Here is a 15,737-nt window from a genome sequence, read left to right as displayed (position 1 = left end):
AGTCCCCCCCAACAATGACCAACCCGGTCCCCACGACCCGAGAGACCACCAGACGCCCGAAGCCACACAGCCCCCCCCAGCACACACCCAACCGCCCAGAGCGATTTCTAAACTGGTTAATACACAGATTGTTCTTCGCTTTCCAGTTCATGAGAATAGTTTTCTTTGCTATACATAACACTGTGAGGATCATGTGTGCTAAGCTAAATTCCACGTTGATGTTGTCTAAGTCACCCAGTATGCACAGTGTGGGGCATGCAGGAATGCTACACTTTAGCCATGTTGACAGGTCCGCACAGACTTCAAGCCAGAACTTCTGGACAGGCGCACAAAACCACAAAGCGTGTGCATAATCATCAGGTGTGTTATCTGTGCAATGTGAGCAGATGTTTGAGTGTGTTAGACCCATCCTGAACATCCTTTGTCCTGTATAGTGTGTTCTATGAAGAATTTTGTATTGTATGAGCTGTAAATTAGGATTTTGAGTCATTCTGAAGGTGTTCAAACATATTTGTGGCCAGAAGCTATGACTAGAACTGATGGATAAATCTGCCTCCCATTTTGAGGACGGTAGAGACATTGTGTCATCTATCTTAGACAATAATTTATATATTTTTGATAGTAGTTTTGGGGTGCAGATGCTTAGAAATTCTGCTACCCTAATCGGGAGTTGTAAGTCTGGTTGGTGGAGGATATATTTCTTTGTTATTATAGACTTAAGTTGTTGATATTCTAGGAATTTATTGCTGCCTATCTCATGTTGTGATATGAGCTCATCAAATGAAATAAAATGTCCATTTTGGATTATATGTTCCAGATGTTTGATTCCTTTGATCTTCCATAGAGTAAAGTTTAGCATTTTTTTGTTTTGCAGGATGTCAGGATTGTTCCAGATGGGTGTAAGCTTACACGGGACAAGTGAAGACTTTGTTATTTTAAGAAATTCCCACCAGGCTGTCAGAGAGGTGCTGATGTTAATGCTTTTGAAACATTTGTGATTTTTTACGTTTTGACTAATAAGTGGCAGGTCAGAGATTTCCAGATTATCACACAATGCTTGTTCTATATTTATCCATGTTCATCTATTGGGCTAGGTTTAAACCATTTTGATATATACCGTAACCTATTGGCTAAGGAATAGTGCTGAAAATTAGGTAAATCTAATCCACCACTGTCCTTGGTCTTCTGTAGGGTTTTTAAACTAATACGTGGTGGTTTGTTTTTCCACAGAAATTTGGAGATGCATGAATCTAGTGACTTAAACCAAGTAGCAGGTTGGTTTTATGGGGATCATTGAGAACAAATAGTTAACTTTTGGTAGTATCATCATTTTAATGGTTGTAACACTCCCCATAAGTGATATAGGTAAGGACTTCCAACGAGAGAGATTGTCCTCTACTGTCTTTAATAATTGCACATAAATTAGCTTTGTTAGCTCTGAGAGCCTGGAGGAAATGTTTATGCCTAAATATCTAATATTTCCTGACTGTAAAGTGATCGCAGGTATATTCTGGACCCTACAGTTAATGGGCAGAACTGTGGTCTTAGACCAATTGATAGAGTAGTCAAAAAGTGCTGAGAATTTATTTATGAGTGTGATCGTGTGAGTGAGAGACGTCTGTGAGTTCTGAAGGAAAAGTAATACATCATCAGCATAAAGACTTATTTTATGCTCAATATTTTGGGGTTGGATGTCTTTAATATTTCTATCTTGTCTGATAGCAGCTGCTAAAGGTTTGATGAAAATAGCAAAAAGTGAGGGAGAAAGTGAGCAACCCTGTCTTGTACTTCTCTGCAGACTGAAGCTTGGAGAAGTTTGATCATTTGTCCTGACACTTGCATTTGGGGAGTCAGTTATTTTCTTGTGAGGAGATAAGAGGCTTTAATAATAATATCTTGCAAGAGAGAACAACACAGTACAGAATACAGAGTTGCTCTGACCACTGAAGCAAAAACACACAGTTATATTGCCCGCTCATCACGTCATCTGTTTTTGGGTATAATTGATTGTTCTTCTAACTTTCCTCCCCAACCATCAGTTGAGGTTACCCAGACACACTCGTAAATACCAGCCTAACCCTGTCCCCCCTAAAGTGCACCTATCTCATTATAACAAGCCCACCATTGTAAAGAGGAATTTAAGAAAACAGGGCAGGGTGGTACCTTGCAGCTCGGTCATTTGCAGGTTATACACAGTAACACTCAATACAATGCATATAAGAATTATTTTCCATTACATTCCTCCCTTTTGATTATAATAATACCATTATATTAATCAACCCAAAAGAAACAAGGAAAATAATAACTTTATCTGTAAAACATCAGCCTGCATTTGCACACAACGTGAGTTTAAAATGCAGGCATCATAGTAATAAAGGGTCCAATGATAAACAATCAAAACATGAACAATTAAACATGATTATCTTCATCCCTCTCTAAGTCAGCGTCACTAGAGGAAAAATTTTGAAAGCAAGAAAGTTATTTGAGTCATTTGGTCTTTTTCACACTGTTGTTTAGATGGACTACATAAAAGGATGTCATCCACATACTGCAAAAGAGCAGAGCCTGTGGTTGATTGAAGTTAATCCAGACTAGCTTTGAGGGCAGCATTGTAAATAGTGGGACTTTCACAGTACCCCTGGCATAACCGGGTAAAAGTCCAAGATCTCCCTTCAAACTAAAAAGCAAACCAAAATGGGCTATCAGGGTGCACTGGCGACAAGTCAACCACTGAGAAAAACTGTGCATCTGATGTAATTTGAGACAAAATAGTGTGTGGGTTGGGCACAGTAGGAGCATGTGGCTGAACTGCAGCATTCACCGCTTGGAGGTCCTGTACAAAACGCCATTCATCTGGCTGGCCAGCATCTTTAATCTTTTTAACAGGAAACAATGGAGTAAGCACAGGTGAATTTTCAAAAGGAACAATAACGCTTGTTTTCTGAAAAGATTGAAAAACAGGTTTAATCCCTTTAATTGCTTCAGGCTTAAAAGGGTATTGTTTTTTACATCGACAAAAGTCTGATTTAGGGGTGACAATTACTGGTTCACAGCCTTTTATCAACCCCACATCATATTTGCTCTTAGCCCAAAGATCATTGGGCACTTCAGCCAACATGGGTATCGAAGACAAATCTGTTTCAGATAAAAAACATGCTTCAAAATGTGATTCTGTGGTAGGAATTAAGTCCACAGTTCTTTGACAATGCATTGTACTCAAAAATATTTTTTTGTATGCTGACAATCGTTCAGAAAACATCAAATTTGGATCAGCAGGTGAAACAGTCCACTCCATTTCTTTCTGACATGTAGCAACAAACTCTCCCACACCTTGTCACTGCCAGTGTGTACGTTTGGCCAAGGAAATGTGAGGGCGAGTACCACAAACATTAAAAAAATCGAAGTGCTCTGGAGTGAGCGACACAGCCAATAAAGTAGGCGCACATATTTTTTCACTTCTTCTCATAGTCATTGTCAGGCCCCAAAGAAATGTGTGATGTGCAGTGCAAATCAGCAGGTTGCATGAAATCAGAAAGGGGTGAAACTAACGCTTTTGCTTCTTCCACTAGTTGTTGTGAAAAAGGAGAGCTGGGAAGTTTCCACTCATAAGCATATGTAAGTGCCGATGAATCAAACTGCACTGCTGTGAAAACTTTGTCAGGCTGTAACATAACCTTAACACCCTCTGGTGTAGAAGTTAAAATAATGCCTAATTTACACATGAGATCACAGCCCATCAGGTTAATGGGACACAACTCTGATAACAAAAATGAGTGTTTGAAGGAGAGCTCATCGGGAGTGACAACACGCAATGGGCATTGTCATTTTCTCCTTCACAACCTGGCCTGATGCAGACATACAGTAAACGTGGTTTCCACTTAACTTTGGAGGACAATCAAACTCCCCTGACGTCACTACTGATGAACATAAGTTCCTATATTCTGAGAGAAATATCTTTGCTCTAGGACGGAAATAGCATGCAAAACTTTACTACGTGAATCACAGTCGGCAAGCGTTGCTTCACTACACAGAGCAGGAAAAATGTGTGAGTGTGTTTGTGTTATCACCCATTAGTGGAGGCTCCGCTGCCGCGTGACGTCCAGAACCTGCCTCCCACCCTCAGTCAGCCTTTTGCCCAATTTCATCACTTTTTAGCTGTGGACAGTCCTTCTTCCAGTGTCCAGTCTGGCCACAGTAAAAACAAATATTCGGATCATAGCTCTGGCGTGGCCCATTTCGACCTCCTCTCCCACACGTCCACGTCTTCGGCCTCGTCCTCTGTTTACACCAACTGCGTAATACATGGTCATGGTTGCCAAATGCAGCTCCTTTTCACACTTGTCCCTTTTGGTTGTCTTACGCGTCTCAACTTGGTTCTGAGCATGGCGAGCATATCGGCGAACGTCAGCCAAACGAGGACCCTCACACCATCCCACGTAAATGTTCTTTACTTCAGTGGCGACATCTATATAATATTGTCTGGGTCCCGTTAAAACATGTATTTTTCCCATCTAATTCCTTGTTTGCTTTAAAACAAGTATTCCCCATTTTCTATCCCTTCAGTAGCCAACCAGTTTGTATGGAGTACACTGGAGCAACTTGACTGATCAGTAAAACACTGCTTTTGTTGTCACCGCAAGGCTTCCCCCGTCGGTTGTTTCACTGAGACACTACTGAGTAACTATAACTCAACACAGTTTATACACATAACATTCATATACATACTAACAAACAAACAAACAATAATTTATCGCAATTTTCTCATCTCTGTTTGAACGTACACCCAGGTAAATATTCCTGTAGTCTTCTCATGCCGACTATGGACCCATTCATTGTTTAACTTCACTGTTTTGCAAATCCTAATTGAATATTACACATTGACATTGAACTTTACTGGATAAGCAGGTCTTCATTGCATTCAGCAGCCTATATGTGAGCATCTATGTGTAAGCTGTTCTTCTTTGCATTTATCAGCAGCAAGCAATTCTTCACTGCACATGCATATGTAAATAGTAAAACAATTCCAATGTGTTAGCGAAACCTTCTATATCACAGTGGTTTCTAAGGTCTATTTTAAGTTCTTTGCCATCAGTGAGATGACATTGTTTACAAAGTGTGTCAAATTATCACTGAAGATCTTTTCAGGAATTTCAAATCTAGAAATGAGTTATTTTACGCGTGATTTTGCTACAGAGAGTGCATCTGCTTGTGCACATGGAAATATTTCAGACCATTTGGTAAAAACCTCTGTTGTCACTGAGCAGAATCGTTTCCCTTAACATTTATTTAGTTCAATGAAATCTACACAATAATGAAATAATGAAATCCAAACAAATATGTTGAAAAAGATACACTGGCTTAGGGAATTATCTTCGTTTTGGTCTTAGATTGCCCTGTGGAATGTATTTTGCACATATTTGACCTGCTAGACAAAACTTTATTCATTTATTTATTCTAAAAAAAAAAATTCAATAATTAGTAAAACCATATGCTGTAAAAACCTTGTTCATTATTGCTTCAATCCCTCCTGTTGAGACATGACATGGTCCGTGGCTCAATACTGCAGCATATTTAAACAAATTCTTTGGCAGTATGGTTTTCCTTCCGGTCATTCATACGAGTCTATTGTAGATGGCAATTGAATAACATCTAATAATGCTAAAATATTTGTAGTTTATACATTTAGCTGTGGATGTCTACATACCTGTTTTTCCAATGCTGTGTTAACACATGTACAGTTGAGAAGGCATACTGACTGTCAGTGTAAACGTTAACAACCTTTTTGTTATTTAATTTACAAGCTTCAGTTAAAGCTACCAATTCGAGTAATTTTTTGGTAGTGGTTGTTTTAAGAAAACTTCAGTTTCTGTTACTACTGCAAATCCTGTAGCATTTGTGCCATCAGGGTTTTTTGCTTGACCTGTTGAATAAATATAGTTATTTCTGCATTTTCATAACGTATATCAGTTAAGTCTGGCCTGGGTAAAACACTGATGGTTATTTCTGACATGCAATCATGAGGCTTTCCATCTGTGGGGTAGGTAGCAGTGTGGATGGATTAAGTGTAGCACATCTCTCGACAACAAGGTGTGGCTGTGAAAGAAAAACTGTTATGTAGGAGAGATGTCTGGTAAAGATATTTTGTTAAGTAACCATATCACAGCCACTGCATGAGGTACCTTAAGTGTTAATGGGTGAAATAACACCATTATTGTTGATGCCTGCACTGCCAATGGCTTCTGGCCATTGATTCAAAAGTATGATCTCGTCCCTTTTTCCCCCTTTCAGTGGACACTGGCCCCTAATTACCGCAATTCAGCAGGGGGTCTTTCTTTAGGAGTACTGGACTCCCCCGTGCACGGTTTCAGCTCCGACCCTGGAAAGCGGAAAAAACGTTGAGATCTGGTTTGAGGACCCAATTGTTGAGAAAAGTCTCTCAATGAGACTCAGAGTTGCTGGAGTCAGTTAATGCAAATGTTTAATCTTGCAGCAAGTTCAAGAATGTGTGTGTGAATGGGTGTATGTGTGCGAACGTGTGTGAGTTTGTGTATGTGAGAGTTTAATGAACCTGTTATCCACAGGCAGGTCTTAACTAGTATGGCACAGGTCCAGCCTGTCTCATCTTTTTTGGAAGGTCCAGCGCTCGGCCGTAACCCTTCTGTCTGTTTGGACTCTCACATACATTCGGTTAATCATAGAAAAACGAGAACAAAACTTTTTAGCCCCTTAAATTCATAAAACAGACATGGTGCAGTTATTTCCATTCTAGAAAATAAGAGTAATCACCACCATTCCTATAAATTCTGGATATTCTAACAATCTGAATCTTTTTTAAATGTTCGATGAAGCCCTTTGCTGTTCTGTTTAGAGACTCAGCTGATCATAAACCAAGTTTTGCTCTTGAACCAAGCTTCTAAACTCTTCACCTTTTTCATTTCTCAGTTAGTATTCACTTTAAAACTGATTAAAAGAAAAATTAAATGAATGCCTATCAACAAATGTGGGATCTAAACTCTAGTGCTTTCTCTAAAATAATTTCCTTTCTCAATTCAGAAATGTGTGTGTGTAAGTCACAACACCCGTGACACCAAAACGGCTTTCTTTTCTCTCTTTTCTCTACACTCTGCACTGTGAGCACACACACCAAATCAGAAAGGCTTTTTTCTCTCTTTTCTACATTATGGACTGTGGGGACACAAAACCGCTCTCTCTCTTTTTTTTTTTGATTGTGTGCCAGGGCGTTGTCTCACGTATTAGATTATGCTTAAGATACGAATGGGTTTATCAGTCACATCAGAATCAATACATACTGATCCTCCCGTAATAAAATGGTCGGATCTTATCAAACACACTTTGTTTCTTGTGACAAGTCAGCGAAACAGCGTATACACGTCAAGACACTGAATCAAGTTTGCCACAAGAACTCATAAGTTTGGCAGTATTGCTCTGCCGTCAGCAATCATACACCCATTTTATTTTCATGAGACATGTGCAGGCACCTGTTCATCTACTGTTCTATCACTATGAATTAGTTTATCTATTATCAATAAGGATACTTCTACAACTACTATCAAAGTATGTCCGGACTTCTTATGTTGTCAGTTGCTATATATGAATAAGTGGGTTGCTACTGAAAAGCATTAAGCATGTCACACAGCCCAAACATATAACATTTCAGGACACACCACACAGTTAACAACCACAGTGAAGCGTGTCAAAGCCCAAACATGTAACATTCAACAGGACACTTACACAACACATTCAAATCAAACAGTCAGACAACATACAAGAACATATACCCCAGCCGGCATTGCTCCCTGCCTATTTTCCTTCAACTCACTATGTGTGCGCACACCTTTATTCACAAACTGAAGCTGCTACAGCTCGATTGGCCAAATACCCTTAGATCCTATTTCGGTGAATTTGACATCTGCCTTGTATGTAACAGATTAGCGGTTTAGCAGTTTTAATTTAGTTTGAGTGAAGGAAATCATTTTATAGCAAAATCCAAAATCGTGAAGAACTCATGAAAGTAAGCTTATTCTCGGATTCTTGAAACTTTAGATTTGCTCTTTCTTTTACTGCAAAGTACAACGTTGAGCAGCACTAATGAGTTGTTTCTATTTTTGGCAGGCTTTACCTTTGCGGGTGAAGCCCTTTCTGTCTGTGCAAAAGAAATCTTGTTACTGTGCAGAGTGACTTCTCTGAGTAGAGTCGCCTTACTTGTTGCGACTGTGCCGATGTTCGAAGCTGGAGTGCAAAGTTGTTGCTTGAATGGTGCTCGCTGGAGCGTGTGGTAGTGTAAAGTTATACCATTTAAAAGGGCTGAAGAGTGCTCAGTGCAGCGGGTGGGCGGAGGTGCAAAGTGACACTATGGCCATAAAAGAACACCGCTACAAGTGCGCATTGTGCCAGGAAGGGCCCTCGGACGTGAACCAGTGGACAGTTATCGCTTCTCGGCCTTTTGGCTAAGATCAAGTGTAGTATCTGTTCTTATCAGTTTAATGTCTGATATGTCCTCTATGCGAGGACTACATATTAAATGGATTTTTATCAATAGGAGTTGAAAAAGGAGCTTGCTCCATTCACTCCAAGCATCGACCCGGTACTGCAGTGCCACTGGGAACGGTGCGCTCTCCTCTGCTCTTGTGAAAAAGCAAACAGCGGTGCAGGATGGAAGTTTCAGGGAGCCTAAGATGAAACTTTCTTTTAATCTGCTAAGAAAAGAGAGTGAATGCAAAGCAGACTTTAACACGGCTCTGGGAGTGAGCCGAGTGCGGGCTAACCAGGAGAATTGCTTGAAAGAAACGCGACACTGAATGAGCGGTCAGAACAAAACCTCAATACGGTGTTCCTGTGGTGTTTTTATAAAATGCGGTGTAAAAAAAGGTGTGAATGCCCCATAGAAAACTAAAAGGTGGAGCGGAAGTGTTCGGCTGCAAGAAGGTGTGAATGTCCGACTATATTTGGTGAAAAGCAGGTGAAGCAAGGTCTGAATGCCCAACCTTACATCATCAAAAGCGAGATCAGAGGTTTTTGGCTGCAAGAAGGCCATAGTTTGCCAAAAGCGGGTAAGGTGCGAATGATCGGCTAAATATCAACAAAAGTGGGGGCGGAGGTCTTCGGATGCAAGTGGGTGTGAATATCCCACCATACAAGTATGGTGGAGAGGAAGCTGTGAATGGCCGACCATAGTTTGCAAAAAGCGGGTGAGAAAAGGTGCGAATGTCCAACCATACATGATCAAAACAGGGAGCGGAGGTGTTTGGCTGCGACAAGGTGTGAATGTCCACCCATAATTAATGAAAAGCGGGCAACAAGTAGGTTCGAATGCCCAACCATACATCATCAAAAGCAGGAGTGGATGTGTTCGGCTACAAGAAGGTTTGAATGTCCGAGCATAGTTTGTAAAAAGCGGGTAAGAAAAGGTTCGAATGCCCGAACATACACCATCAAAAGAGGGAGCGGAGGTGTTCCGCTGTAAGACGGTGTGAATGTCCGACCATAGTTGGTAAAAAGTGGGTATGAAAAGGTTCGAATGCCCAAATTCGGCTGCAAAAAACTGTGTTCGGCTGCAAAAAGGTGTGAATGTTCGACTAAATTTTGTAAAAAGCGGGTAAGACAAGGTGCGAATGCCTGACAATGTATGATCAAAAGCGGGAGCGGAGGTGTTCAGCTGCAAGAAGGTCTAAATGTCCATTTTTAATTAATAGAAAACATGAAAGAAAATTTTTGAAAATCAATCCGCACATGATCATAAGTGGGAGAGGAGGTGTTCAGCTGCAAGAAGGTGTGAATGTCCTACCATAATTGCTGAAAAATGTGTTAGAAACGGTAAGAATGCCGGACAAAAAATGGTCGGCCATTCAAACCTTCTTGTAGATGCTTGGAGTGAACGGAGCAAGCTCCTTTTTCAACTCCTATTGATAAAAATCCATTTAATATGTAGTCCTTGCATAGACATATCACATATTAAACTGATAAGTACAGATACTACACTTGATCTTAGCCAAAAGGCCGAGAAGCGATAACTGTCCACTGGTTCACGTCCGAGGGCCCTTCCTGGCACAATGCGCACTTGTAGCGGTGTTCGTTTTATGGCCATAGTGTCACTTTGCACCTCCGCTGCACTGAGCACTCTTCAACCCTTTTAAATGGTATAACTTTACACTACCGCACGCTCCAGCGAGCACCATTCAAGCAACATCGGCACAGTCGCAACAAGTAAGGTGACTCTACTCAGAGAAGTCACTCTGCACAGTAACAAGATTTCTTTTGCAAAGACAGAAAGGGCTTCACCCGCAAAGGTAAAGCCTGCCAAAAATAGAAACAATTCATTAGTGCTGCTCTCCACGGAAGTCTTTAGTAAAAGGAGAAAGACTTGTACATTATGAAGAGAAACCAGTGTACTGCGGGGCAGGGCATCAGGCTAGTTGGCATAGCCACCTTCCCCATGGTGAGCTTTGCTTGGTTGAGACGCTTGCTCCCCCCCCTTGCTCCTCGGCTGACCAAGTAGGAACAATCGGGCCCTATTCGATGGCTGCCTTGTCTTTTACTCTGTGCAAAAGACAAGGCAGCCACAAACAACACGGGAACACCGTATTGAGGCTTTGATCTGACTGCTCATTCGGTGTCGCGTTTCTTTCAAGCAATTCTCCCGGTTAGCCCGCACTCGGCTCGCTCCCAGAGCCGTGTTAAAGTCTGCTTCGCATTCACTCTCTTTTATCAGCAGATTAAAAGAAAGTTTCATCTTAGGCTCCCTGAAACTTCCATCCTGCACCGCTGTTTGCTTTTTCACAAGAGCAGAGGAGAGCGCACCGTTCCCAGCGGCACTGCAGTACCGGGTCGATGCTTGGAGTGAACGGAGCAAGCTCCTTCTTCAACTCCTATTGATACAAATCCATTTAATATGTAGTCCTTGCATAGAGGACACATCAGACATTAAACTGATAAGTACAGATACTACACTTGATCTTAGCCAAAAGGCCGAGAAGCGATAACTGTCCACTGGTTCACGTTCGAGGGCCCTTCCTGGCACAATGCGCACTTGTAGCGGTGTTCTTTTTATGGCCATAGTGTCACTTTGCACCTCCGCCCACCCGCTGCACTGAGCACTCTTCAGCCCTTTTAAATGGTATAACTTTACACTACCACACGCTCCAGCGAGCACCATTCAAGCAACAACTTTGCACTCCAGCTTCGAACATCGGCACAGTCGCAACAAGTAAGGCGACTCTACTCAGAGAAGTCACTCTGCACAGTAACAAGATTTCTTTTGCACAGACAGAAAGGGCTTCATTCGCAAAGAAAAAGCCTGCCAAAAATAGAAACAACTCATTAGTGCTGCTCAACGTTGTACTTTGCAGTAAAAGAAAGAGCAAATCTAAAGTTTCAGGAATCCGAGAATAAGCTTACTTTCATGAGTTCTTCACGATTTCGGATTTTGCTATAAAATGAATTCCTTCACTCAAACTAAATTAAAACTGCTAAACCGCTAATCTGTTACATACAAGGCAGATGTCAAATTCACCGAAATAGGATCTAAGGGTATTTGGCCAATCGAGCTGTAGCAGCTTCGGTAAAAGAGTATAAGTTGAAGAGTTTGTGAATAAAGGTGTGCGCACACATAGTGAGTTGTAGGAAAATAGGCAGGGAGCAATGCCGGCTGGGGTATAGGTTCTTGTATGTTGTCTGACTGTTTGATTTGAATGTGTTGTGTAAGTGTCCTGTTGAATGTTACATGTTTGGGCTTTGACATGCTTCACTGTGGTTGTTAACTGTGTGGTGTGTCCTGAAATGTTATATGTTTGGGCTGTGTGACATGCTTAATGCTTTTCAGTAGCAACCCACTTATTCATATATAGCAACTGACAACATAAGAAGTCCGGACATACTTTGATAGTAGTTGTAGAAGTATCCTTATTGATAATAGATAAACTAATTCATAGTGATAGAACAGTAGATGAACAGGTGCCTGCACATGTCTCATGAAAATAAAATGGGTGTATGATTGCTGACGGCAGAGCAATACTGCCAAACTTATGAGTTCTTGTGGCAAACTTGATTCAGTGTCTTGACGTGTATACGCTGTTTGGCTGACTTTTCACAAGAAACAAAGTGTGTTTGATAAGATCCGACCATTTTATTACGGGAGGATCAGTATGTATGGATTCTGATGTGACTGATAAACCCATTCGTATCTTAAGCATAATCTAATACGTGAGACAACGCCCTGGCACACAATCAAAAAAAAAAAAAGAGAGAGCGGTTTTGTGTCCCCACAGTCCATAATGTAGAAAAGAGAGAAAAAAGCCTTTCTGATTTGTTGTGTGTGCTCACAGTGCAGAGTGTAGAGAAAAGAGAGAAAAGAAAGCCGTTTTGGTGTCACGGGTGTTGTGACTTACACACACACATTTCTGAATTGAGAAAGGAAATTATTTTAGAGGAAGCACTAGAGTTTAGATCCCACATTTGTTGATAGGCATTCATTTAATTTTTCTTTTAATCAGTTTTAAAGTGAATACTAACTGAGAAATGAAAAAGGTGAAGAGTTTAGAAGCTTGGTTCAAGAGCAAAACTTGGTTTATGATCAGCTGAGTCTCTAAACAGAACAGCAAAGGGCTTCATCGAACATTTAAAAAAGATTCAGATTGTTAGAATATCCAGAATTTATAGGAATGGTGGTGATTACTCTTATTTTCTACAATGGAAATAACTGCACCATGTCTGTTTTATGAATTTAAGGGGCTAAAAAGTTTTGTTCTCGTTTTTCTATGATTAACCGAATGTATGTGAGAGTCCAAACAGACAGAAGGGTTACGGCCGAGCGCTGAACCTTCCAAAAAAGATGAGACAGGCTGGACCCGTGCCATACTAGTTAAGACCTGCCTGTGGATAACAGGTTCTTTAAACTCTCACACACACAAACTCACACACGTTCGCACACATACACCCATACACACACACATTCTTGAACTTGCTGCACTAGAATTGTAGTCTGAATACCTTTATGCCAAACAGATTTGCTTTGCCAAGGGAAGTTTTATAAATGTTTATTGTTTATGTTTACAATATATAAACTAGCAGAATAATTAATTCATCCTCCTTGTCCCTCCCACCCCAGAGAGGGCAGCCAGAGACTGGCTGCAATAGGCATCCCCGCTACCTGGGACCCAACACAGGTCTAGGAGGGCCTGATGTCCACCAGGCTCGGGGCCTGCAGTCACCATATTCCGGGAGCTACTGTACCCCCAGAAGGAACCCATCCCGCCCCACTCCACTCAACCCAACCCCACCCCGGAGGACCTCTACAAAAACAAACAAACAACAACAAAAATCAAACAAACAAACAAACAAATCACCCGGTTACACCAGTCGCAGCAGCCCGGGCCTGAGACCCACCATCACCCAGGCCCCCCCAGGCCCCCCCCAACTGGGGAAAAGCACACCCCCATACAGACCCCCTCCTCCTCACCGCACGCCCCAACACCCTAAAAAAAACAACCACCTGCGGACACCTTGGAGTTCCCAGAGCAACAAGGCCGGCACCAGGACCTGCACCAACCCACGCATACTGTGGCATGTCCAGGGCAACCCAGACCCCCCAGGCACAGGCAGGGCCCCGCCCCGGGCGCAAGGCAGCGGCAAGCCACCAGGTCCAGGCCCAGCTCCACCACCCACGCCAGAGCGGCCCGGTCACCCGGTACAGAGCCAGCAGCCACCACCCCAAGGCCCCTAAGGGACCCCGCCCCACACCGCAAGACAGCCCCACCCGCAAGCCCCCAAAACTGCCCTCCAAGCCCGACACACAGTCCCCCCCAACAATGACCAACCCGGTCCCCACGACCCGAGAGACCACCAGACGCCCGAAGCCACACAGCCCCCCCCAGCACACACCCAACCGCCCAGAGCGATTTCTAAACTGGTTAATACACAGATTGTTCTTCGCTTTCCAGTTCATGAGAATAGTTTTCTTTGCTATACATAACACTGTGAGGATCATGTGTGCTAAGCTAAATTCCACGTTGATGTTGTCTAAGTCACCCAGTATGCACAGTGTGGGGCATGCAGGAATGCTACACTTTAGCCATGTTGACAGGTCCGCACAGACTTCAAGCCAGAACTTCTGGACAGGCGCACAAAACCACAAAGCGTGTGCATAATCATCAGGTGTGTTATCTGTGCAATGTGAGCAGATGTTTGAGTGTGTTAGACCCATCCTGAACATCCTTTGTCCTGTATAGTGTGTTCTATGAAGAATTTTGTATTGTATGAGCTGTAAATTAGGATTTTGAGTCATTCTGAAGGTGTTCAAACATATTTGTGGCCAGAAGCTATGACTAGAACTGATGGATAAATCTGCCTCCCATTTTGAGGACGGTAGAGACATTGTGTCATCTATCTTAGACAATAATTTATATATTTTTGATAGTAGTTTTGGGGTGCAGATGCTTAGAAATTCTGCTACCCTAATTGGGAGTTGTAAGTCTGGTTGGTGGAGGATATATTTCTTTGTTATTATAGACTTAAGTTGTTGATATTCTAGGAATTTATTGCTGCCTATCTCATGTTGTGATATGAGCTCATCAAATGAAATAAAATGTCCATTTTGGATTATATGTTCCAGATGTTTGATTCCTTTGATCTTCCATAGAGTAAAGTTTAGCATTTTTTTGTTTTGCAGGATGTCAGGATTGTTCCAGATGGGTGTAAGCTTACACGGGACAAGTGAAGACTTTGTTATTTTAAGAAATTCCCACCAGGCTGTCAGAGAGGTGCTGATGTTAATGCTTTTGAAACATTTGTGATTTTTTACGTTTTGACTAATAAGTGGCAGGTCAGAGATTTCCAGATTATCACACAATGCTTGTTCTATATTTATCCATGTTCATCTATTGGGCTAGGTTTAAACCATTTTGATATATACCGTAACCTATTGGCTAAGGAATAGTGCTGAAAATTAGGTAAATCTAATCCACCACTGTCCTTGGTCTTCTGTAGGGTTTTTAAACTAATACGCGGTGGTTTGTTTTTCCACAGAAATTTGGAGATGCATGAATCTAGTGACTTAAACCAAGTAGCAGGTTGGTTTTATGGGGATCATTGAGAACAAATAGTTAACTTTTGGTAGTATCATCATTTTAATGGTTGTAACTCTCCCCATAAGTGATATAGGTAAGGACTTCCAACGAGAGAGATTGTCCTCTACTGTCTTTAATAATTGCACATAAATTAGCTTTGTTAGCTCTGAGAGCCTGGAGGAAATGTTTATGCCTAAATATCTAATATTTCCTGACTGTAAAGTGATCGCAGGTATATTCTGGACCCTACAGTTAATGGGCAGAACTGTGGTCTTAGACCAATTGATAGAGTAGTCAGAAAGTGCTGAGAATTTATTTATGAGTGTGATCGTGTGAGTGAGAGACGTCTGTGAGTTCTGAAGGAAAAGTAATACATCATCAGCATAAAGACTTATTTTATGCTCAATATTTTGGGGTTGGATGTCTTTAATATTTCTATCTTGTCTGATAGCAGCTGCTAAAGGTTTGATGAAAATAGCAAAAAGTGAGGGAGAAAGTGAGCAACCCTGTCTTGTACATCTCTGCAGACTGAAGCTTGGAGAAGTTTGATCATTTGTCCTGACACTTGCATTTGGGGAGTCAGTTATTTTCTTGTGAGGAGATAAGAGGCTTTAATAATAATATCTTGCAAGAGAGAACAACACAGTACAGAATACA

The 15,737-nt window shown here is 41.7% G+C and overlaps 4 non-coding genes across 4 annotated transcripts; 1 reads left to right on the top strand and 3 right to left on the bottom strand.

Annotated features, from left to right (window-relative positions):
- The first annotated feature begins 8,448 nt into the window (after window positions 1–8,448).
- On the top strand, window positions 8,449–8,639 carry LOC140285992 (U2 spliceosomal RNA). Its single transcript, XR_011910914.1, has one exon. It is a non-coding gene; the product is annotated as a U2 spliceosomal RNA (small nuclear RNA).
- Window positions 8,640–9,835: 1,196 nt separating this feature from the next.
- LOC140286015 (U2 spliceosomal RNA) lies at window positions 9,836–10,029 on the bottom strand. Its single transcript, XR_011910936.1, has one exon. It is a non-coding gene; the product is annotated as a U2 spliceosomal RNA (small nuclear RNA).
- Window positions 10,030–10,296: 267 nt separating this feature from the next.
- Window positions 10,297–10,410, bottom strand: LOC140286045 (U5 spliceosomal RNA). The gene has a single exon (XR_011910953.1). It is a non-coding gene; the product is annotated as a U5 spliceosomal RNA (small nuclear RNA).
- Window positions 10,411–10,807: 397 nt separating this feature from the next.
- On the bottom strand, window positions 10,808–10,998 carry LOC140285998 (U2 spliceosomal RNA). The gene has a single exon (XR_011910920.1). It is a non-coding gene; the product is annotated as a U2 spliceosomal RNA (small nuclear RNA).
- Between the last annotated feature and the right edge of the window lie 4,739 nt (window positions 10,999–15,737).

The sequence above is a fragment of the Leuresthes tenuis genome, unplaced genomic scaffold (genome assembly GCF_036924035.1).
Source record: "Leuresthes tenuis unplaced genomic scaffold, fLeuTen1.0.hap1 SCAF_69, whole genome shotgun sequence".
Taxonomy (NCBI): domain Eukaryota; kingdom Metazoa; phylum Chordata; class Actinopteri; order Atheriniformes; family Atherinopsidae; genus Leuresthes; species Leuresthes tenuis.
Note: the sequence above shows the minus strand (reverse complement) of the source record. Positions and strands in the feature narration are given on the sequence as shown.